At 38.6% G+C, this 24,796-nt stretch overlaps 1 protein-coding gene across 1 annotated transcript in view; it reads left to right on the forward strand.

The window, feature by feature from the left end:
- Positions 1 to 24,796, forward strand: part of SCFD2 (sec1 family domain containing 2) — a 186,257-nt gene that overhangs the window by 81,127 nt on the left and 80,334 nt on the right. The window lies entirely within an intron of this gene.

A 24,796-nucleotide genomic window follows, 5' to 3' on the forward strand; every position in this document is an offset into this window, starting at 1 on the left:
GAAACAACATGAACATTAGCCTTTAAAAATAGCATGGTAAGCCTTTTTTTAGATGACCAGTCATAGAATAGGAAAGTGCTAACCTCTTGTTGCTGGTATCACATTTTAGGAAAAAAAACCTGCTAAAAACTTAATTTTAAATGAATGAGCTCAGGGGTGGCCTAGCGTGGCAGAGGGGATCTCACTTTCTGCTATCAGTTTTCTCAGTATTTAGTAATATTGAGACCAGGTCATCTTTGAGGTGGGAGCATATGAACATAAATCAAGATATTGAGAGGAGCTTAAAACTGAAAGTATTTGCCAAGAATGGGACTAAGTGGGGAGTCTCAAGGGAAGTGGAATAATACTGCTGTTGGTTATTCTGGTACTATTCCCTATGGACACTTCTAATTCAAAATACAGGTGTGGTCTTACTGGTCTGCTGTTGCTTTGAATGTAAAATACTGTAATAGTTAAAGGACTTAGGGTAGGAATGGGGTCACTCAGTCATATTTGCACTGTGGTGTTATTTTAATACTCCTGGCCACAGTGCTCACAGTGTTCCACGATTTTTGTAGGTTTTTGCCTTCCTGTTTTTCTGCACATCTTGTCCACCAAATGGTGCTTCCCTCACAACTTCAGTGGTGTCTTCTAGTAAATGGGATGTAGTAATTTCTAAATCTCTGTTTTCATATTTTTCCCTTTCTCCAGTAATCAAAGTTTTAAATCACAGTTTTGTCAGTTTCTCTTCACTGTCCTTAATGTAAGTATGTGAAGATTTAAGTCACTAAAACTTCCGCCAAGTACCAAAGAAAAAATGAGAAGAAACCCAGTACTGATAGTTTTACACCAAGCCCATCATTATGTGATCAAATTAGTTGCATAACACAAAGGCAGAGTCTTTGCATCCTTGTATTTGTCTATCTGTGTTTTAGCACAACCATGTCTGTGCAATCTGCACAAGTAGGTGACACTATTGCATCCTTTTTTGCAAACTCATTGCTTGATACTTTTTTGGTTCTTCAGCATTTTTTGGTTTTACATCTTATTTGTTTCAAGTTATTCATGGGAGAGGGCAAAGGAAAATAACATCTATTGTCATAACCAGAAATAAATGTCATGTTGGCAGCAAAGTATCACATGAAATTTCTAGGAATACTCCATAGGTAGTTTTCAAGCCTTTATTTATCCAACCATTTGCTTTGTCAGTTTGCTGGTGGAATTTGCTGAATTTGCAGTTTGCTGTATTTGCAGTACAGTGAAATTGGGAAGACTTAAAACTCGACCAGCTTTAGACCTACTCCTCCTTGATCTCTATTTTGCCAGGCTTGTGTTCTACAACCTGCTGCCCTCTGAACCTTAGGTAGCTTGCTTACTACTTGAGAGGCAAAGCAAGTCAGAGCTGAAGGACCATCCACAAGCTTTCCTTCAAAGGCACAGCAGGACTGTCTTTGTAGCAGGGGTGAGAGTCAGGGAACAGAGAGCAGTAGTGCTTTCTCCTTTTTGTACAGTTGTAGATAAAGTGTCAAGACATGTTCTGCTACCAGCAGAACATCTATGAACTACAGATTGACTATTCCTTTTGGCAGATGCAGGTTGGCATATTTTCACAATGTCAACACAGCTCTGCAAGTTAGCAACAGCCACCAATCTGGACAGATCATGTTCCAGATCTACAGTGTTCTGCCTCATTTTACTTTTAAGTCAGAAACAAAAAAACCTTTTTTTTGTTCTTAAGAGGCCACAAAAGTTAATTAGACTAAAATAAATTTCAATAATGCTTAGAATTATTGATTCATGATCAGAAAAAAGTAAAATGCTCATGGTCTTTTATTTTCACCTGTCCACTGAGGAAAGTAATAGAAATAAAAGTTAAATTAGATGTATCAGGAGAGAAAACTGTGCCAGTTATTGGGTGGATTTGAGAGACACTGCCTGCTGGCTCATTCCTCACCTCCATGGTGAAGTTTCAAACCCTGCTGGCAATCCATGATTGGACAGCTTGAGTTATAGCAAGAGATAGCCAAATTTATTGTTGTCTGTAAAAAAAGGCACACGGGAGTAATAATAGGTAGGCTGCAAATCCAAGTACTTCAAAGCTGAGGAATGCCAGTAAATAATTTTCCCATGTAACCATCATTTGAGTCCTATGTGCATTGTAGCACAGTCCTCAATTTCATGATTACATAGTGTATTTTCTATGAGCCATGGCTGCATTCACTGCATGGACTGAACACTACAGAGAACTAGAACAACATAGCTTCAGTTATTCTTCACATGAGGAAGAAGTAATAATAAAGTAAGCGAGACTCTTAGGATATTCAGCAAGTAACTTTCTCTGGCTCTCAGTTTGCAGTTGATGAAGTGGACTGGTGCTCTCAGCTTTGTGACTCATTTTGGAAGTTGAAACAGAAAGTCATTAAATTATATTTTGAGGTATTAGTGATTACGTGTCTTTAAACAGAAGGGACTTTGTACTCTGCTTCCCAGTACACCTGGTACCTGATGTTTTTAGCTTAGGCCCAACACTGTACTAAAGCTTGGTGGTTGATTTACATTGAAATTTAAATTAAAACCCATATATTAGCTGTGGCTCTGAACTGCTGCCTCAGCCTTTTTCTTTCTTCTCTTCTGCAAAGCATGGAAGTTGTGCAGCCTTAACAAGTATACATTTTTCTTGGTGTTATTTGTGCTTCCCATAGAGTCACTTGAGAAATACAAAGCAAAGCCTTTTAAAAGCTTAGAGGACTTGTCTTTTGAAATCAAATTATCAGTCAAAGTATTAGTCAGGTTTATATGAGTTATCTTTTATTCCTATTATACTTGTTAAATGTAAACTTAATGATGCTTGCGTGACTCCATGCCTATAAGAAATCTCCAGTTATGAGACTACCTCCCAGAGCTAGTGCAAATCTCCCCCAAAAGAGGCAGCCCACAGGTGCACAGGGGATATTTGTGCTATTTGGTGTTACCTAATGAAACTGGACTCGTATTTGCAGCAGTGCAAAGAAAGCAATTGTCAGAGACAGGGACTGTCTGTCCCGTTGGGCACACTAGGTTTCCCTAAGGCACTCTAGGTTACAGCCCTCTGCAGAATCTGGTAAAGATGCAGCACTTGCACAAGCTTATATTGTGTAAGAAACACAAGCCCTTCCAATTTCCTGGCAGTTGAGTGTTAGAATTCTCAACCTTACTGTTGCCTGAACATATGTTTTGTACAATATTTGTACAATAGCATTCTGCATTTGTGTAACACCTTGTTTCATTGAAGCACTAAAAAATATCCTGGAATTGTTATGTAAAATGAAAATAGAGTGTATTAATCACACATTGAGTTTTAAGAAATATGATACTAATTTTTGCATGCATAAGATTATAAAAATACATTAGCAGTGTCTTGTTTGATGGAACTGTTAAATAATAAGTGCAGTGCTAGAGTATCCTAATGCCTTGGGTAATAAAACTGAATATAACAGTTCCAGGATTTCTCCTGGGTGTAATTTATCTCAAACATATGTTCTTCATCACTGATTCCAGCAGAATGTTACAAATTGGAGGGGAGAAAGAATAGATCAGAGCATAATGGAAAATGATGCTTTTCCCAGAATGCTAGGTTGGGAGCTTTAGGGGTGGGGCTTTTTGGCAGTTGTTTGGAAAAAAAAAAGCCAAACAAAAACCGCTGCAAAATAGCATATTTATTTTATCATCTTATCTGTTCGTCTAGTTTTCTAAATGTCTGTGTAGAGCTGTGTGCAAATGCAAACGTCTGCAAAAGTAATGCTAATAGAGCCACTAAGCAATAAAGGTCTATTTTTTCAGCTGTGCTATTCTCTTTTTCATCTACAAATCTCTGTGGGAGCTTTGTAGAGCAGATCTGCCTTCCATGGTGTGCTCTGAGGACTCCCAGCCTAGCCCCAGCACAGGCAGCTGGCTCTGCTGCCCATGTGCAATAACTTTCACCTGGTAGAGCCATATCAGTTGCATCCTCTTGAGCACAGGTGTAATAGGAATAAAATTCTTCTTTTGTGCTAGGAACTGATGAAATTTTTAATCACAAAGTGGATTTCTGGACCTTTCTCTTGCTTTTTCTAAATTCTGTGTGTTATATAATGTGGGGGGGGGAAGCAAACTGAGAAATCTTTAAGTAAAGACCAAAGTGGAGATGCAGAGTTCTTTAATGTCTTGAGTCTTGCATGAAGGAAGTACAAGCTGTCTGAAGTCTGTAGTGTACCCTTTTTGACATGTGTAAAAATCTAGGGACTGGGAATCATAAGTCTCCTTTTCTTTTATTTGTCTGGAGATGCATCTGAATCTTTGGTTGTGGGAGGAGAGGTTGGATGCTATTTCTCCCTCTTTTCTCATAGATTTGGTTTAAATTTGAAAGAACAGAATAAAGATAATGGGCCAGGGGAGGATTCCTTGCCCATGGCAGAGGGGTTGGAACTAGAGGGTCCCTTCCAACTCAAATCACTCTGTGATTCCAAGATTCTGTGGAGCATAGGCATTGCCATATTGGATTAGACTTCTCAACTCATTCTGCTTGTCCTCAGCACATGATTTTTTGGGGAAGATTTTTCATATTAATGAAGTTACATGCTAATGCCAGTGTGGCCTAAGTGTCATTAATCCTAAAGTCACTCCTGGTTTTGCAATACATGTTTGCATTCCTAGACAGGGACAGCCAGTTCTCTCAGAGGACAGACATACACACTTTTATTTGGTTGTAGTCTTCACTGCTGGATTGGAGCAACAATTTCCCAAATCTGGCTATATTATGGGTGGGTGGGTAGGTATGAAATTGGCTAAAGTTATACTGGATCCTCTTTAGACTAAATGTGCCACTTGTTTTGTGTAGAAGAGAATTTTCCTGTCTTCACAGTAGAGGTATAGCTCAGGTATCTGGTAGTGATATTTTTATTCATACAGAAAAATAAACCGTTGTTTAAAACATAAAATCCAAGAGTGAATGCTGAGTGATTTTGAAGTTTCCATTCTTTTACAGAAAACAAGTGTTTTCCGTAAAGTTAAAGAAGTTTGCAGTAGTCCATTGGAAGGCTAGCCCACCCCCTTCTCTGCATACTAGCTTATTTCCAAGTAATCTGTGAGTTTTGCAGCAGAACTAATGGGAAAAAATAGTTGTGACTTGGAAAAAAATGAAACATATTATGGCAACAAGTAGACAAATTAGAGAAAGGGTTAATCTGGTGTTTCTGTGTAGTGTAGGTATTTAAGTTGGGAACTATAACTGGCTGTATTTATCCAAAATGAAACTAAAACATCTGCAACCAAGTTGTTGCTTGCTGTCATTTAGGGAGATACAGAAAAAAAATTAATATTGTCCTTTCTGAGTTTGCAAAGATTATATAATTCAAGAAATTGAAAGTTCTTTGTTTTAAATGTTTAGAAAAGTCTTAATGAACTGTGCTGCCTGCAAGCTTTTCAAGGACTTCCATTTTGCCCATTCATACTTCAGGAGCTCTGCATTTGCACTGTCTGCACAAAAAATCAAGAGCCATGTGTAAGCAATGCTGGATCCTTCTGGGGCATTCCTGCATGATGGGTAGAGGACTCAGGTTTAAAAATTGATCCATAATTCTTGTTGTGTGGAAATTGGTGCCAGTAGATTTAGTAAATAGGCATCTGCTCCCCACCAAAACAAAGGTTTCTAAGTGTTGTGGTTTAACCCCTGCCAGCCCTGTGCAGCCCCTGCTCACTCACTCCTTCCCCATGGGATAGGGAAGAGAATCAGAAGACTAAAAGGGAGAAAACTTGTGGGTTGACATAAAGACAGTTTAATAGGTAAAGCAAAAGCTGTGTGCACAAGCAAAGCAAACCAAGGAATTAATTCACACTTCCCATGGGCAGCCATCCCCAGAAAAGCAAGGGTCCATCATCTGTAACAATGACTTGGGAAGAAAACTGCCATCCTTTCAAATGTCTCAGCCCTCCCTTCCTTCTTCTTCCCCCAACTCTATATGCTGAGCATGACTCCATATGGTCTGAAATATCCCTTTGGTCAGTTGGGGTCAGCTGTCCTGGCTGTGTCCCCCTCCCAGCTCCTTGTTCACCCCAAGACTCCTGCTGGGGTGAGGTGAGGAGCAGAAAAGGCCTTGAACTCTGTGTAAGCACCGCTCATCAGTAACTAAAATATCCCTCTGGTATCAACCCTATTTTCAGCACAAATCCAAACCAGACTCATATCAAATACTATAATGAAAATTATCTGTATCTCAGTCCAAACCAGCACAATAAGCTGAATGGTTCATGTTATGATTTCACAAGGGTTACAGAGGGTGAGAGAATACCTTAACACATCAATAGCTAAACATTTTGAAGGTCCAAATAGGCTTCTCTCAGAAATACTGATTAGCTTCTTCTAGTCCTAATTCTTGACTATGTAAAGAATCATACTCATGCCTAATGTTAGTGGGACACTCTGGTTAGCTTTGCACTCTGGTTTGAAATGGGAAGACCTCTTTCCATCAGGTTTGTCTATGTGCATGATTGTAGGCTGCATTGTTTGGGTAATCTCTGTTCAGTTTCCTGCAAGCCCTGCAGTTCCGTAGTGAAGACAAATGCCAGAAATGTCACAGAGTATGATCTGTGTAGAGTTTTCTATACATATCTGCTGTGATAGAGAGAGGAGCTGCAAATGCTGGTGTGCTGTGGCTGTGCAAACATCAGACAACCATACAGGCATTAATACTGCAGCTAGAGAAAATCCAGATCATTTTCTTCCCAATTCTGAAGTGAAAGTTGGATGTTCAGGAAGCTTCTTTTCCTGTTGCCCCAGCTGATTTTATAGACACCTAAAATACCCCTCTCTGACTGTGTGTGTAAAATGACCTCCTGGTATCTCTGTTTCTCAGTGTGCTTTGGACATGATCCAGGGGAAAGCACTTGTGGTCCAGCAGTCCCAGATGGTGGTGGATCTGACGTTCACCCTGCCAGGAGCACTGGGAAGACACGAGCAAAGCTGCTCTGGCCAGCGGAGGGGGGTGCTTAGGCAGTGCCTGCACTTTAATTAATCCTGAGATGCTGCCACTGCTGCAACAATTCAGTCCTTTGCCTCATGGTAACAGAGCCATTGAGCAAAAAAAGGTCACTTCACATGTCCCAAGATATTTATCTGATTTACACAACAGTCAGAAGGATTCATGGGGATTTTTGTGATCTCTGCAAAAACAAGGAGAAACTGGGTATGCACTGAAGTGATGACCTGGTCTGCTTTAGCCAGTGCATGTATCCTAAATTTTATCAGCTCTCCTTAGGATCCTTGAGCTCTCTGAGACCACAGTACCTTTCTGCTATGACCTTTCTAAAGGATTTTGCCATTTCTGTTCAAAACCTGTGGATCACAAGTAGAGGATGAGTGAGCCAAATCAATTGCAGGCTTTTGCTTGGGTGGATTCCTGGTCTATTTTTCAGCTGGGAAACATGGAAGGGTTTCTAGTGAATTGTTTGAAAGACAAATTGCAGTAGTTTTCTGGACTAATTTATATCTCAATTTACATAGGCATATTTTTTATAGGTTTAAAAATTTCAGGCATAACTTAAATATCACTGTTAAAAAGCTATGGTCCTAACCATGAGAAAATCTGGCTGCTTTTTACACATGCAGGTATATTTTGTTTGGATTTCATGATGTACATTAAAATCTATGGTAGAAGACAATCCCAATGGAAGACCAGTGCCATTGGGGATTTTTTTTCTTAACCTTTCATATGTGATCTGTTTATTTTGTCTTCAACACCTGCTCTGAGTTGGTTCCAAACTGGATAGTAATTTTCATTGATGTGTTTATAACATGAAGTCTTTTTTTCTTTTTTTAACATGAGACATATGCCTGCAGCTCTGCAGGCCACTGTCTCGCTGCCAACTTAGCAGACAGCCAACTGCAACAGGAAACTGATACCCTGCAATTTTCATTAATGATTTATATTCTTTTTCAGCATGCAATTTCAATGGCATGTAGAAGATGCTTCTAATATCAAATATATCTTTGCTTCAAGCTTAAAATGAAAACTGAAGCATTGCCCCACAATTAGGCAACTTTTTAGAAGGTACTTTTGTATGTATGTGGCATGGTTAAATAATTTTTTTCTTCTTTTCATACAAATCAGTTCCTTGTCAAACCTTCAAGTCTTGATGTCATGTTGTAAAATTATGAGTAAATTCTTGCTGTTTTGCAGAGCACACCCAGCCTGGGAAACCAAAAATTTTAAAGTATTAAATAATTGTCAAAACAAAAAGAAAGATTTATTAGTCATCACCCATATGATAGAAAATTAATGAGATTGTTTTAGGGTGGTTTTTCTTTTGTATACAGACACAAATGTTAAGGTATTTGCTGTAGACTGCAAAATTTTGCTTGGTTCATTAGAGTGCTTTCTTGTAAGAATTTCTGAGTATTCTATTCTAATTCTTGTGAGCTTTCTATCTGTTTTAAATGCATGATGTGTTCTAGATCTGATGGCACAAGGACAGACAGCATTACCTCGGCAGAGGCATGCCCTCTTTAGATATGTCTAATTATTTTATTCAGCCCATTGGTGGTGGTAACTCTCTTGAAACCATGAGATTTTATCAGAGGTGAATGCTGTTCTTTGAATTTTGGACAGTCAGCCTATGTCATCTTAACAATCTCCACATATTTTTTATCATAATGCAATATGTTGAAATCCAGTATTTCAAGAAGGAGTCTTACACAGCTCTGCTATACCGCAGTGTTAAACCAAAGAAATCTTTTTTGAATAATGGACAATAACCATGCAATCTTTTACCTTGCAAGACCTTTGCTGTGTTGGTCATCTTACCATCTCAAAGAAGAACCAGGATTAGAAAAATCACATTTAAAAGAGTTTCTAGAATTTAATAAATAGCTCAGGGATTTATGGTCTAAACATGCATCACTTGCCCATGCAGTTCATTCAGCATACCCATAATCTGATCATTGCAAGATTTTGGAGGCTCATGGATTTTGGCTCTGGACATCTGTTCAACTGCTCATTTTAGTCAAGATAATTTACTTTCTTACATACTTTCACATATACATAATATTTTAAGTGTTAGGTTCTGCTTCTGTATAAATTGGTGTGAAAACATACATTTCTCCTCGTGTTTGCAACAGTCCTAAGATGAAGTTTCAGGGGTTGGATCAAACTGTTTTGGTGTTGTGTATGGCTCAATTCTGACTTAAGAATATAAGCAGGAATAAATATTTTCATTGATATGTCAACCTTGCCTAATGAAACTTTTTTTCCACATAAAAATTAAATACCCTCTTTATAGATGTTGTAATGCTACCACCATTTTCATTTTCAATAATGTCCAAATATTGTCCTGTATTACAGAAATTCAAAAACTCTACTTTATTAAATCAGTACTTTCTTATGAATCTCGTCATGTGTACTCAAGCTCTAGTAAGATGGAACTAAGGAGCAGATCTTTTATGGTCCTAAATTTTAAATCAACATGGAGAAGGCACTCTTATAGTCTTTTCTCTCTGTTTGTTCTTGTTTAGTTTTAAATTTTATAGTTGAGTAAATGTCACCTCTGGTGGTTAAAGTTCAGGTCAAGTTACATTTTGCTGTGACCCTTCTGCTCTCTTTTGCAGACACTGGGACTGTGGTCTGTCAAGACAGGAAAGCTCACAGATCATAGCCTAAGGATTTTTCTCCCCTCCCCTTTCACAGATATAATTTTGTCAGGCAATGAAAGTAATGTTTATAAAATTGGATTGAGGAAGCTTTCTTAATTAAGAGTTTGGTGTAAATAACAGAATGATATTTGTGTCATATACAATTTTAAAAAGCCAAATGCATCACTAAAGGTAGTTTAGTACCAGATGTCTCATTCTGTCTTACTTTCCCACTTTGTTCATTAAAATAAACATTCTGCCTGATGAGAGGTGGCAACAGCCAGTCACAACCTATTAGACAAATTTACCTAGGGAAAAACAATACAAATAAGGAATTTGACTTGCCTGGCTTTGTGTGAAAGTGGGGAATGTGTGGATATAATGTGTGAATGTTCCTTGTTGATTCAAATCTCCTTCAGGCTTTTGTTTCTGATGCTGTCTGTTCATATTTGTTCTACAGATCTGTGTACACCATGTGTATGGAGCCAGCAAGACCTTAAAAAAATAACACAGAGAGAGAGAAGTAGAATGAGTTATAAAAGAGTCTTTGGGGACTGCTTATAGCAACAGAGAGGTGTTGCTGCCAGTTCACCAAGCTGCATTTCCTAGATGACATATTCTTTCCCAGGCTGTTACTGAATATCAGCATGTCTATACCAGAAGGCTCCCCCGAGATATGCCAGGATCCCAGAGAGAATTCTGACTCTCTTCTCTTAAAATGTTGAGCAATTGGAGAATATATAGAAATGGCAGAAGCACTCTTATGTTATCTTAAAGGAGATATGTTATCTTTATTAGACTGGAGATGCAAAAGAGAAAAGCCTAACAAAAATTTGGGAAAAGCCATGCCTCCAATTGCTTTGCCTAACAGCAGGTGAGACCTGGGAGTCAGAGGAAGAGAAACAAATTCTTCAGTTTCTTCATCTTTTGCACCTTTCTGTCATCTTCTCCATACTCTGCCCACATTCCTGAAAATCCTGTGCACTAAGAAGAAATGGCAGAAGAAGTAGTAGGAGCTAATTGATTGCTTCTGCATCTTAATGTTGTTCATGCTGAGGAACTGTAATTCTGGCATTTGTTAACTTTTGAGCGCTTGCCTTCACAAGCTCACTGTTGTTCTTTTGATGCTTTCAACATAATTTATGAAGTCAGCAAACAAAATTCTTAAAAGCTGAAACAACATTTTGACTGTGAGAAAGATATGATGACTTGAACTAGCAAGTTCAAATAATTTGTCTGCACGTCATAGCTGTCTGCTGCTTGAACTAGTGAAGCGATCAATGCAACAGCAGGTTGTTTTCCTTGTCTTCCAAATGGACCAAATGTTTACCAACAGGTAAACATACCACCTAGGCTTTGCAGGTGTTTGAGTCCTGAGGCTTATGAAGAATTAATTCAATTTGCAATTTTCTGCCTATATTCTTTTAGTTTCTGTGGCTTCATGCTACAACTCTTTTCCTCCACCATGCACCTCATATTCTTCCCTGTCCATCTGTTTTTACATTTGCCCCCATTTCCAGCCAGCTGCCTCTGTCTCTCCCTCACCCGCATGTTTCCAGCCCTTAGCTCCTTGTTACACTTGCCTTTTTGTTTACCTTCTCCTAAAGTTTGCCATTGGCTTCCCCAGACTCCCACCTGCAGGCTGTCTTTTACCTTTGCTGCATTCATGTAGGTGAAGTATCTTCTTAGTGTTTGTTATTCCTAATTTCAGGTCAGGCATTTATTGTGAGGACACTTCAGTGACCAGTTGCTATCTGGGGGTGGAAATGCCATGTTCTTACTATCTCACCCATGTTCCCCAGGATTAGCTACTGAGGACAGTTCCATCCACAACTGTTTATGACATTGATTTTAAAAAGGAAAAAAATAAATAGAAAAGAAAATGAAACAAAGACCTGCTTATTTTTTTTATAGCTCTCTAAAACTCTCTATGTTAACTCCATCCTACATTGGGCCCCCAAAACATTTACTTGTATTGACCAGGGATGAAAGTGAAGAATATTGAGTTTGTTCCTGTCACCTTACTTCAAGGCAGGTTTAAAACAGGAACCTTGTCTGTCTGTCTGTCTGTTTGTCTGCCTTTCTACAGCACACAGAAAGAGCTTCTTGAGTGTTTGACTTATCTTGTTTAGTTAGGTGTCTTGAACCAGCTTTAGTAAGTACCTGTCCCTCCATTTCCAAGGAAGAGCTGTGGGAACCATTCTTCACCAAGCTTGTTTTGTACTTACAGAGCAGGCATCCCTGCCTGGCTTATGTTTGTCTGCCAGGGGCCATAGCAGGATGGTGACAGTGAGTGCCCCAGCTGTTCCTGGGAGCTTACATCAACAAAGGTTGGGTTGCAGAATTTGGATGTTGCTTTGTTTCTGTTCATAATTATTCATTTTGGCTTTTTTCTTTTGTTTGCATTCTGCAAAATCGTTTTTCTTCAGCAATACTCTTGTATTGGAAGTTTATCTTATATTGAAGTGCATCTCCTTTTACCAACACTGTCCTTGTCCAAAGGTCTGGATATTTTACATTGAGTTCATGGCCCCTAATTTCTGTTTATAATGGTTCCTTCTCAATTCTTTGGCTTACACAGGAAGTATGCATTTGTCTGGCATGTATTCGAGAAAGAAGAATATGTATACATGGTAATATATACTAATTTATAAGTTTTATCAGACATTCTTTGTTACTTTTGCTTTTATTTGTCATGCCAGTTTACCATCTACTCCCTCAACACTCCCTCCTACTCCCTTTCTGGCAGATAGACAGGAACTGGAAGTGCATCGTGCCCTTGATTTTTTAGTGAGTGGAGCTTTTCTGCAGTTTTCAATGCACATGTCCCTTCCTTAGTTAACTCTGTCGATGGCCCTAAGCTTAAAGTGCCATCTTGGGAGTTGCCTGTGCAAATAATTTCTTCCAGTCTCTTATTTGTATTGATGGATGGACTGGTTTAATTTGTTTTTCCTTGTAGCAGTTGTGATTGTTGAATTTAATATCTATTTGATTCTAGTATATTTTGCTAGTATCTCTTTCCTGGTTTTCTGGAGATAAACTGCAATGAGTCATAAAGCACTTATTCCCAGAGATAGCTTCAGCAATTGAAGGGAAACCATGAATACTTCAGGCAAAAGAACTAGATAATAAACATAGATGGTATGAAGGTCACTGGTTTTTGTTATTTTTTTCCCCCTCCCTAAGTAGATGAAGTTCTCTTCAAACAGACTGCAGAAATACCAATTAGTGTGCTTCATTCTGAAATGTAATCAAATCTAAAATGTAAAAAATCCCTTTCGGCTACAGTATAATCAGGCCCCTAATTATGAAAGGCATATGTTCCCCTCCATCTTTATTCCCTCCACCCATGTAGATAATTGTCCTTCTTGAATGATTTCTTCTTTGCAGAAATCTTTGTGATGTTCTACTCCAGGTTTGCTCAAAGCAACGCTGTTATCTGGTGCATTAGGTTTGTCTTGTTGGATTCTCGCAAGATAATGTTCAATATAGTTGCACTGATTACTTGCTATTTCGTCTGTCATCTGTGTTTTGGAATATCTCAAAGCTTGTCAGTCTTCCACTGGGGATTACATCATTTTGGGGGTCTCAACCGCTCTGAAACAAAAGCATACTTCAGTGGTAAAATATGTACGCCCGGACAGCTGGCAGTCTTTCAAGGCCCCAGAGCTGACGCAGAGTTAATCTCAGAGAAATACCCCCCTCCCTTCCCCCAACCCCCTGCTTTTTTAACTTCCCTTTCTTAATGTAGGGATTTCTTTATGGCTAGTAAATAGTTGCATAAAATATGTTAATTTGGTTTTTTTCACTGCAGTTGCAGGATTTATTCTGGTGGTGGTTTTGGTTTCTGCATGGTCTTTTGACTGTTTTGACAATGGTCTATTCTAATTAATAACTGTTTCTTTAGTGGTAAGCCTGATCTAGTTTTGAAACACACAAGTCTCTCAGTTATTAGTTTGCCTTTTCTTTTAGGGGCAGACTTTTGAGAAAAGAGTTGCTTGCACCTTCTAAGCTACCTTGCCCTGTATCTACCTTTAATCGGTCTCACAGACTGTACACCCCATAAGCACCATGTATGTTGTAAGGACTTCATACGGGTTAAACTGAAGGAAAACTGTTCACACTAGGCTGAATTTGATCCCAGTATCCACTGTGTAAAATGACTTGGGAGCAGTCACAAGAAGGTGCTGAAAAAATAGCAATGCAAAATTGGACCAAGAAATTGCCATGAATGAATTCTCCCTGTGTGTAGTTAGCCTAGATTTACATTCTATCCCTACGACTTTGTTGGGTTTAAAAGATAAATGCTGCATTTCAGTTGTTCTGAGGAAAATCTGTCTGCCAGATTACCAACTCTCAGCTCTTTTTGGGTAGACTGATTCCACACTCGTGCCTTGGTGGACACTGTTTTAGTACCAGCTTCTGCTATAAGGCTGATTCATAGGAAAACCCTGCTTTGGGACCTACTGTATTTAGAGATGCTGCCTGAATGTCTCTTTCTTAGACTCACTATAACAGAATGTAGCCAAAATAAAAACATATGCAGAATATTCTCAGCTTTAACAGAGTATCCTTTTTATTTTTCTAAACTACTATTTAATAAATAATTTTTATCTTATCTCCCTAATATTAAAAATGTGCCTTTTCATTTTAAAGAGGATTTAGGCATAGAGCATAAGTAACTGATATGAACTAAAAAATAACAAATAAAAAATATAAATGAGCTAATAATACTAATTTATTTTAATTGGCATATAGCACCAATAAATAAGCTGCTATTGCTAGGGATCTAGATGTTAATCTATTTCTATATTTGATTCACCAGAAAACTTGTGTGAGTTTCTGCTTGATTTTTTTAATAGATTTTTATTTAATTTGAAAGGATTTCATAGTGAAAGAGTTTGGGGAGAGGAGAAATTATCCTTCTGTTTCACATAAGATGCAGGCATCTCTGGTATGAAAGATAAGTTTTTCTTCATGTAGAAAAGCATTTAAATAAGTGGAAAGCAAATATGAAAATGTTCTTGGATTTTTTTTTTAAGACTGGGACTTTCCAAAGACATCCCTTAATAAGACCTTCTACCTCTTCTTAGCTTAATACAGAAGAACGAACTCCATGTTCATCTTAATTTTAGTTTAGGAATTTAATTTTAATTCCTCTTTTTTTTCTTTGTCTTACAACAGCTTTCTAATAAAAAGTGATTTGACGGACTTCACAATCTTTACAAGCCATGCCATTGCCAGAAGAGCAGTTTGTAAGCAATTGAGGGAAATTGTGCAAGCTCTTGATGCCGTTTTTTAAATCTATGGCAAATCTCATTTCCCATCAGTTTTGCATGCAAGTCATACAGTCAAGTGTCTGCTATGCAGGTTGTGCAAATTCAAAGTTTATTGAGGAGCATGTATATTTACCAATGGCAGCTGTCCACAGGGTTCTTAACACTGAGCTGAAAATTTATCTTTTCATTTGAATGGTTCTCACACCTAAAAGCATTAGAAAGTCTCAAGAGCATTGCTATTTTTAACTAAATAGGGCTTATGTCTTTGCGTTTACTTAGGCATCAGCCCAAAGATCATTGAAGTCAATATGAATTCTTCAGTTACATCAGCATGCTCTAGGTCATGCCCTTAATAAACTGTTGTGTTTGCTCGCCAAACCAGAAGAGATTACAGCATAAAAACTCTTCTGGTACAAACCAGTGATAGCCTGAAGTACTATTTCTGTCTCCAGTCAACCCCTCAAAAAAAGAGAGATAAACAGCCCACAAGAAAAGCTGAGCTGTTTGTTGCATGAGAGTTACCTTTCACCTAACCTTGGTGAAAACATCTTGGCATTTCCACCCTGTGCCCACACCGGTGTGAGTGATGAGAGGTTGGGGTGGGCAATAAAACACTGTGTAAGATTTTGGGGTGTGAGTGTTTAATCATTAAGCAAACTCGGGTTCATCTGTGAAGTAAAAAAAGCATTTTGATCTTTGTTTTGAAAGTCTTTTGATCATGGTAGGACAATTATATGTATAATGCAGATGTTTGGAAAGATGTGCTGAAGATGATAGTAGCAATTAAGGAGCCCTATATCAGGAACCATGCAAACATACCTGGATTAGAAAGTTCAGTAACCTAAAAATTAGAAATTCAAGTAAATTGTACTGTATTGTACTGTTTCACAGTAAGGAAAAAAAAGAAGGACAAGATAGTTTGCAACATTATTCTGTTAGTGGTCAGAGGAAAACATGAAATGAAGGAAAATCAAAAGGCCCTTTCAGGTCATTACATTATGACTGAGTAATCCGTGGGCTTAAAAATAGCTTTATAAATAAAAGAAAGGGAAGAAAAATACCCTAAAATTAAAAATATCCCAGACAACCAATGAATTCAGGATAAAGAAGTGTGCAATAGAAAAAAAACAACAAACATGATTTTGGAGCTTAATTTTAAGCAAGCATCTTCATCATTGTCGCTGAAAAAACTTAGAGAAGCTGAATATTTTCTACCTTAAATGAGGCTAAATTCTGTTCAGATCCTTACTGAATGGCACAGGAGGAATAGTCATAGAAGGGGAAAAACATTGTTAGATAGAAAATTGCATTCTAAGTTGAGTGTTGACAAAAATACAATATCTGAATACAAAGTCTGAATTAAGAGTTGACAAAAAGTCTTTCAATCATGGGTCTAAAAAGGCAAACCCTTTTACTTGCTTTTGTTTATCAGGTGTGTTAACCTTACTGGAAACCCTAATGACAGTGCACCTTTTTTTTTGTGTGAGGCTGAATTTCATCTTTGTAGCAAGAAAAAGCATAAGCTACTGAAATGTCATAATAGTACGAAAAATATTTACTTTTATTTAGTTTAATTTTTAAAATAGCTTTTTTTTGAGGTATTAAAAGGAAATTGAAAAAAATTTATATCATTATGCTAAAATGTTGTCTGCTTTCCAGTTTTGTTCCATGCTAAATTATTCCCTTGACATAATAGAAAATATTTATACATCACATTGTATGATGTATCAGCCTCTGTGTTTGTGTCTGGGTTAGTGGAAACAGAACTACTGTTGAAGGGTGGAAATAATCATGCTGGCTTATGCCTGTGGTCAGTGCTCCTGCCTCCCTTGGGTACATTTTTCCAGCATGTATCAAATATTGCAAATAAGGCACAGCAGTGGCTGAGGAAAGGGCTGCTAAGGGGCTCTTTGGGCAGAGGCTTTCACTTATACTTTATAGAGTTCAGTAGCAGAGGTGCCTTGGTATTATTAATGGCTAATTGCTCATATGAAGTGCCTGCGGTTATTTTTTGGTGGTGGCAGAATCTCCAAAGATGTTTGATAGTGTTGGCCCAGGAGTGAGGACTGGCTAGATTGGCGCTCCTCACCCCTGAGAGTCAAGTCCATATGATTTCTTCAGGTTGCTGTATGGTCCAGCTGATGGAGTAGCTTCTTTGAACACAATTCACCAGCTATTTTGAAAAGATTATCTCTGAAGACTTCAGTACAATTTTCAGTCACTGTGAACAAAGTACTCCCTTGCAGTCCCAGCTCGGGTAGAAATTCTTCTCTGATATTTTGCAGATGGACCCAGAGTGGATCTCAGCTCAGGTTTCTGGACACTTAGGATAAGCCTCAAGATGCCCTCAGTGATGCATGGGAGGGCACCATGCATCACTGAGGGCATCTGAAGTTCAGATTTATTTACCGAAGAAGCTGAGCCCTGGAGTCCATGCTTTCCCTCACCTTGCCTGGGTTGGATGGAGGGCAGGGCAAGTGCTGGTGATTGAAATGAAGAGGTGCACACCGTGAATACTGGCTCTGCTCCTAAACCCTGTTTATCAAAGAGGAAAGTACTTATTAGCACAAAAGTGAGAAGGGAGTGCTGCTGGCCTACAAGTCATTGTTATCTGGATTTTTGCATGGGAATGGATGGGAAGAAGAAAATGTGCCTCCAAACACAGCCTTATCCACTAGCTCGTTTCATAACTTCCTTCACACAATCAATTTGCATTCCTTGCAAGCAGTGCCTTGCTTCTGTTTTCTCTCTGACAAGGAGAAATGGAACTAAATGGCTCATTTTCTATGAGCCATTTTCTATTTTGTGATTTTGGCATCTTCTGCACTTCATAAGAAACAGTAGATTTTTTTTCTAAAGATAGTTTTGAATACAAGTGTTAACATGGTTTAGAATGGAAGAGGCAGATTTTTTTTCAGTATACCTCAAATTGTGCATGAAGCTTCAGAGCATATGTTCTTACTTATGAGTACAAGTGGTGTTTTGTTCAGATTGGGTTGCTCAGTTTATCCACACAAATGCTACACCACAAGTAACTGCCATTGTTTGTAAAAGCCAGCATAGAAAAAGCAAAAGGTCACTATGAAATAACCATAATTATTTATTAAGTATTATAAATATTAACATAATAATGCAAAATGCTTGCTCAGGTTTCTTAAACACCTGCAAAAATTCCCCCTATGCACGACAATTAAACAGGAAGGAGATTGTTTTCTGGCCATTAGTCTAAGGACAAGTAATGAAAAACTGTAACCCTGTAAAAAAGCAGGGACTTATAGTAGTTTGCAGCATTTTTTTCCAGCTTGTTGTTGGTTCTAACTTGGATTAATTCTCTGATCTGGTCCTCAGTGCAGCTTGTCTATCAGCTTGTACCAGCATGGCTGAGGGAGTCAGTTTGCAGTGCCACAGGGTGCTGGGTGGGTTGAGGACTCTTGCTGTCACCCTGCCTGCTGAACAGCCTAGACAACCATTTGTTTCATGAACTCTGTTCCACATGATTAGCACTTAATCAGCCAAATTCATGAATTCCATAGCTTTCACCACGGCATCCTCCTGCTCTTTCTGTTCAGTCTTTACCCTGGTTGTTGAACTGTTGGTGAAATAAAATAGCAGGCACTTCTCTTGGAGATAGAAGTTGTGTCAGTCCCTCTGGTGCCCTTCAGCATATAGCTGGTGCTATCATTGTCCTGCAGCTTTTATCTCCTCATAATAGCAGAAATGCATCCTATCAGTTGTGTTGTTGGATGGTTGCTAATCCCCACTTCCCTTTTTCCTCCCCATCCCCACAGCATTTTTCTCTAGGGCATTGATTATATCTTTATATACTCTCCTTTATTCATTTTAATCTAATCTACCTCCCTTACATCATTCTCTCCTCTTCCTGGAGGGAAGTCACATGGAGAGGAGCTCCCCTGGCCCCCTGTGCATTGTCTCAGGGAGATATCTTCTGCTGCTGAAGGTCCTGTTTTATGCTTTGTGGAACACAGAGGTCTAGACACAAATTGCATTTTACCTTTCAACAAAAAGGGCTGTTCAGCCTGGAGAAGAGGAGGCTTTGGAGAGGTCCAATAGCACCCTTCTAGTACTACAAGAGGGCTGGCAAGGAACTTTTTAGAAGTGCATATAGTGATTTAATGAGGGGGAATGGGTTTAAACTGGAAGAGAATTGATTTAGATTAGATACTAGGAAAAATTATAAGGAGCAGGTTGCTCAGAGAAATTGTGGATACCCCATCTTGGACGTGCTCAAGGCCAGGTTGGATGGGACTTTGAGTAACCTTGTCTAGTGGTAAAGACAAGGTTACTCAAAGTCCCATCATGGGTTTTCCTGCCCATGGCAAGGGGGTAGAACTAGATGATCTTTAAGGTCCTTTTCAGCCCATAATATTCAATGATTCTATAAAGTACTTAATTTTTAACACGCACCTCCAGTAAATACAGCAAGAAGAGAACCAGTTAGCAATGGTCCCTTGGGATAAGTATTCCAGTTGTCTTGGAATTTTATTGTGCTTCAGTATGGCATGTTTATATCCCCCCTCAGAAACATCACTTCAAGGATATGGGGTGCTATAAAATAATACCACAGTGCTGGCAATGTGCTTGTTAAAGTCCTTGCAGTATTTTTTCACACTTTATTCCTTCTAAATATCTGTTTGTTATGCTACTCCACAAGGGAGTAATGCTTCAACAAAATAGTCAGACTTCCTTTGTTCCCCAGAAAATTATGTCTGATGCAGCCACATTTATTTAAGAGACTACATGCCTTAGCCTCTGTTTGCATTTTTTGGATAGATTATTTGTTCCCCATAAATTGTATCAATCTCTGCCCAGATGGAAAGTGAAATTAAATTTTAAAACTGCAAACAGTCTTTTGGTTTTAATCAGTTATACAAAGCTTCTTTAAATGTGCTAAAGGCTTTTAAAAACTGAGTTCAAAGGCATTTTGATAAATTTAAATGCAAGTTTTTCTAGTCAATAATAGAACTGACAGATGATACTGTCCTAAAAGCTTCACTGGGCTAGACCTCATCCGTTGCTATCTGGTTTTTATCCGTAAATTGGAAATTGGTTCTCTGTATCTAACAAGCAAGGATTTTCTCAGCTTCAAGTGAACCAGCCTTTGAATTGAGCTACATGAATGAAGTGACTTAAATAAAATGTTCTCCCTGCACCTGCAGAAGAAGCTGCAGCTGCCAAAAGATGAATACTTCAAAAAACGTGGATCCCTAGGATTCAGCCAGTGATTTCTGCCAGTTTAGTACTTTGATGTTCTTTGAAAATTCAGCATCAAATGGACAGTAATAGGGGTTATTATATAAGTATAGCCCTTAAAAAAAATAGCATGATCTCAATTTGGAATCTTAATAAGCAAAAAAATTCAACTTCAATGAAACTGTTGATCGAGGCAATTTTTAATACCTGTGTTTTATTCATCCTCTTGTCTCTGAAATTAGTACAGGTTTTCTATATCATCATGTCAGTGCAGGTGATGGTGGTTAACTGCCAGCAGAGACAGGTATTTATTTAAAAAGAAAAAAAAAAAGATAAGCCAGGGAGGGAAGCATAATTTCCCTAAGTCACTAGGACTGGAAAGTATTTATCCAAGGTTTCTGGAAAAATTTCAGGAAGCAGCTGAGTTACATTCACATGTAACTTACTGAAAACAATGACTTTATCTAAGAAACTGGTGTTGCTGACAGCATACCTAGTTTAGAAGAGTGGGTGTATTTATGAACCTTACTTTCTTACTGGCACAAGGAGTGAAGTACTGAAGAGAGAAGTATAAAAGCAGGAGATGGCTCTTGAGACCTTTAAGCACAGGCAGGAAACTTCTGGGATACAGGGGAGGACCGTGCCCAGGGCCAGGGGTTGCAGGAGGTAGCAGTGACCCATGAAGGAATTCACCCCAGTTTTTAATGGCACTGCAGATAAATTCCTGCTTCTCCTGATAGGACAGTGGCCATCAGAAACCTGGATCATCAGCAATGTGCTGATGGGCCTCCCTCACATCGTGATGGGAGGAGGAAGGAGCTATTCAGTGCATGGTCTTCTTCACTTTGATCTGCTTGAAAATGTGGAAATATAGTGATAATCTTATGCATTTAGAAAACAAGTTGCAGAAATTCACCATACTCAAATGCAGGAAAGAGTATATAACTCTCTCTCTAGCTTGTACCCAGTACAAATGACATCTGATTAGGTCTTTTGCAAGTAGGAGATTAGCTGTATTTTAACCCTGGACAGCAGTTGTCAAATAAATTCATCTATTATTAGCATTTTTGAGGGTTTCATTTTGCATAAGTTGAGAATGGGATGTACAAATGAAGGCATTCTTCTCTTTATTATGTTCAGTTCTATAAATTAATAGACAAGGTAAAAAACAAAATGAAGCAATAGGAAGTGAATAGATGGAAGAGTGTACAGGGAACGAGGATTATCTGGGAAAGTTGAAAAAGGAGAAAAAACAAAAAATCTAAACCATGAGTTTTTGTATGAAGAATTTTGTTCATAGTTCTTATTTGCCTGTAATATGGGGGTGCTGAAGTTAAAATGATAGACAGTTTAGAGGCTATCAGTGGAGATGTCTCAAATACAGCTCTTGTGTTAATTTTCAAGTGTGAACCCAGGAGACACATTCAGTTACGTGGTGCACATGTGCACCTTAATGCACTTCCAAGAAGATATGTGCCCTGTAAAGTCTACTCATGGCTGGAAGAGATGAGGCAGGATCCAGTGCCGATTTCCTTTTTTGTGCTCTTGCCTGAGCAAAGTTTGCAGGATGAAAACAGTCACATGTTGGTATTTCAGACTGTTAGGTGTCATGGTTTTAAAGTTAGCACCGTTTCATCCGAAAAAAGCCCTCAAATACCAGAATTATATATATATATATATATACATAAAATAGCTGAAATATATTCTATTAGCAGTAATGATGTGGTAGAAATAAAAATCAAAATGCCATATTTCTCAGCTGAACACTTCAAAGGATACTCCTCTCCCAGTAATCCTCTGATCTGCTTCATGTCACAGGTCAACTAAACAATATTTACAAAACTTCTGACTGGAGCACTCATTCAGGATTTAAGGTGTCACAACTTTTTTTGACATAAAAAGTTCAAGTGCACCAATATTTCTCTAAGAATTTTACATCAGAGTTATTTTTTCTGTAGACTTGTGTTTATGAATATGTCTCCTAGGGATCAATGTAAAACTCATCTGGCAAGGGGCAAAACTTTTCTCCTGACAGATGTGTGATGAGGTTATGCAGTGTCTGGTAGCTGGGTTGCTACTTTGAATGTGTTAAAAAGGTGAGGAGCAAAGGAGGAGGCAAAAGGCTTGATGTGCCAAACTGAGAAACTGGTGAGAACTCTAGGTTCCAGTTACTACTGCACATAAATATCCATATATTCTCCACAGTGCTTTGCCTTAGAAGAGTAAAATGCAACAACTAGTAATTGCTGCTATAATTTTGAGTGTGGGCTGGATTTGGCTGTAAAGTCTCTCTTTTGGCACCAACCTCATCTCGAGAGGCTGTGTTTACCACTTGGTGCTCAATCAGCAATGGATTCTGCTGTCTCAAGCAGGTATTGTCTTTAATTCTAGATGGCCTTTCCAAATCCTCCATGGAACGATGGTATGGGAACTTTTTACTGATCAGACAGTTGCTAGTTGCATCAATTACACAGTCCTATCTCCTGCTCTTTCCACAGACTAAGCTTACTTTCACTCTGTCTTATTACTCCAAGCAAATGATGTCTGAATGAAGCTGATTGTTGCAAGTTCCCATGCAGTTTGTTGCAAACACTTGCAGTAGGAAAGCTGCGTGGTAAAGCCCTGATATTAGGCGTGTTGGCAGGTGTTTGAAGAGACTTTTTTCTTTTTTTTTTTCCCTTTTTTTGGTTTTACAAGACAAGAGCATATTCAAAATATTTCTGCTAAACCAAGATGAAAGGGCCAAGTTCCCAGGGTCACAGCTGAAATAAAACTCCTGAATATTTTACTCTTGCTGAAGTAGGAATGCCTCGTTGCTTTGTCCATGAATGATTGGAAGGAAGAAGGATATTTTTTCAAATCTGTTTAATTAAGATGCCTCTTCAGTTCCTCCTATCCTTCATTTCAATAGGTTTTCAGGGGCTTTCAAAACAGAGCTACACAGGGCTCTATTTCAAGTGTGCTGTAAAGACCTGATAATATAGCCTCTGTGGCTGGAGCACAGAATCTTCCTTATATAGCTTTTCTGAACAGGATGTGCTTGTTCTGCTACAGATCTTGTGTTGTTTATTCCTGATAACCATTCTCAAGTCAGTATAAATGACACTTCCAGATAACTTTCTTCCTCCCTGATAACAATCTGGTAGTTTATACCACTTTGCAGAAGTGTATATTTCTGTTTAGTTTTTAGGGTGCATTTGGTATGGCCAAAGTAGTAATTCTTTAGTATCTGCCAGCTAGATCAGTTTTGAGAAGAGTCTCTTCAAAGCAATGTCTGTTTAGAACTGACTTATTTATGTGCAGTTTCTGTTCTACAACAAAGCAGCCAGTGAAATGGAGCATCAGTTCCTGGTGCCTGAGAAAGAGGCCTGAGAAAGGTCTCAGAAAACAGGTATAATTTAGAAAGTCATTTGCAAGGGCTCTATGTCCTCAGTAGCTGTGTAGTTGTACACATTTCAGATCTTATTTTTAAGGCTCAGTTTTTTGAACAAAATGCAGTTGGATGTGGAGGCTACAGTGGGTCATGCTGAGAAAGAAGTGATTGGGATCCAGGGAGATAATTAGCAAAGCTCTTCAATGCTGGTGGACTCAGGTCAGTTGTAGGGTCCCATAAATGGCTTTTGCATATGAGAGGTGCATGCATGTAGGTTGCTGGTGTTGTCAGGTTTTGTTGTACAGGGGAAGGTCGGCTGTCATGCAGAAAGGAAGTGGACAATGTCAAAGAACCAGAAATTGGGCAGAATTTCATAGGTGAAAATAGATGTTGAGACTACTAATGAGATATGTTGCCTGGAAAGAGTGACTGTGGTATATTGCTGAGGTATCACAGACAGGTGATCCTAAACTAGAGCTCCTCGCTCGTGCAAGTCAGGCAGCAAATTACAGCCAGGCAGGTGGAGCATTAATGTTGCTGAATTTGGGCTAGGAGATTTCCTCTTGATCTGTTTGCTCACATGCATGAGAAATTGCTGTAGCTGGAAAAAGAAGAGAGCTTGTTGTGTGTTAAGGAAGGAGTTTTTGGATGCTTAAGAGGAATGTGCATTTTACAGGATGGAGAATGATTAGGAATAGGGAGCAAAGCAGGAGTATCTTACATGGGGGACTGGCTGGTTTGAGTTGCATAGCATTACAAAAGCAAAGGTGGGTGCTCTATGTAAATATGCTTGGGAGCCAAAACCCAAGCAAGCAGTGGTGTATGCTGCATCTCTGAGAGGGCAATATTGGTGTAAAAACAAATAGCATAAAAGTTATCATAAATAATGTAGGAAACCAGAAACATCTAACTGTGGAGTAGCACACTTGTATATAGGTCTGAGGGCACAGAAATCCCCCTCTAACATCCTGTTCTCCAAACAGAGCTCTGTAAATAAGTAGGACTGTATAATAGGGTGGTCCACAAAATAAGAAATTAATAACAAGGGATTGATAATTGTCAAAAAAATATGTTTCCAGTCCTTTTTGTTCATAAGTTATAACATATCAGAAAGGCAAACACAAAGTTTATTAGCTATAATCTCTCTGCTATCTCTTTCAAGCATTTCAAAGTACTTTGATTTTTTTTTCTGTTCTGAAATTGCATTTAGTAGAAAAATGAAAATACATTGCCATACTTGTAGGGGGGAAAATATGTTCTGTTGAATCTGGCAGCCCATGAGATGCAGGGCTGCTGTAGTTCCACGTCCCCAGG

This window comes from Serinus canaria, chromosome 4 (genome assembly GCF_022539315.1).
Source record: "Serinus canaria isolate serCan28SL12 chromosome 4, serCan2020, whole genome shotgun sequence".
Classification (NCBI taxonomy): Eukaryota; Metazoa; Chordata; class Aves; order Passeriformes; family Fringillidae; genus Serinus; species Serinus canaria.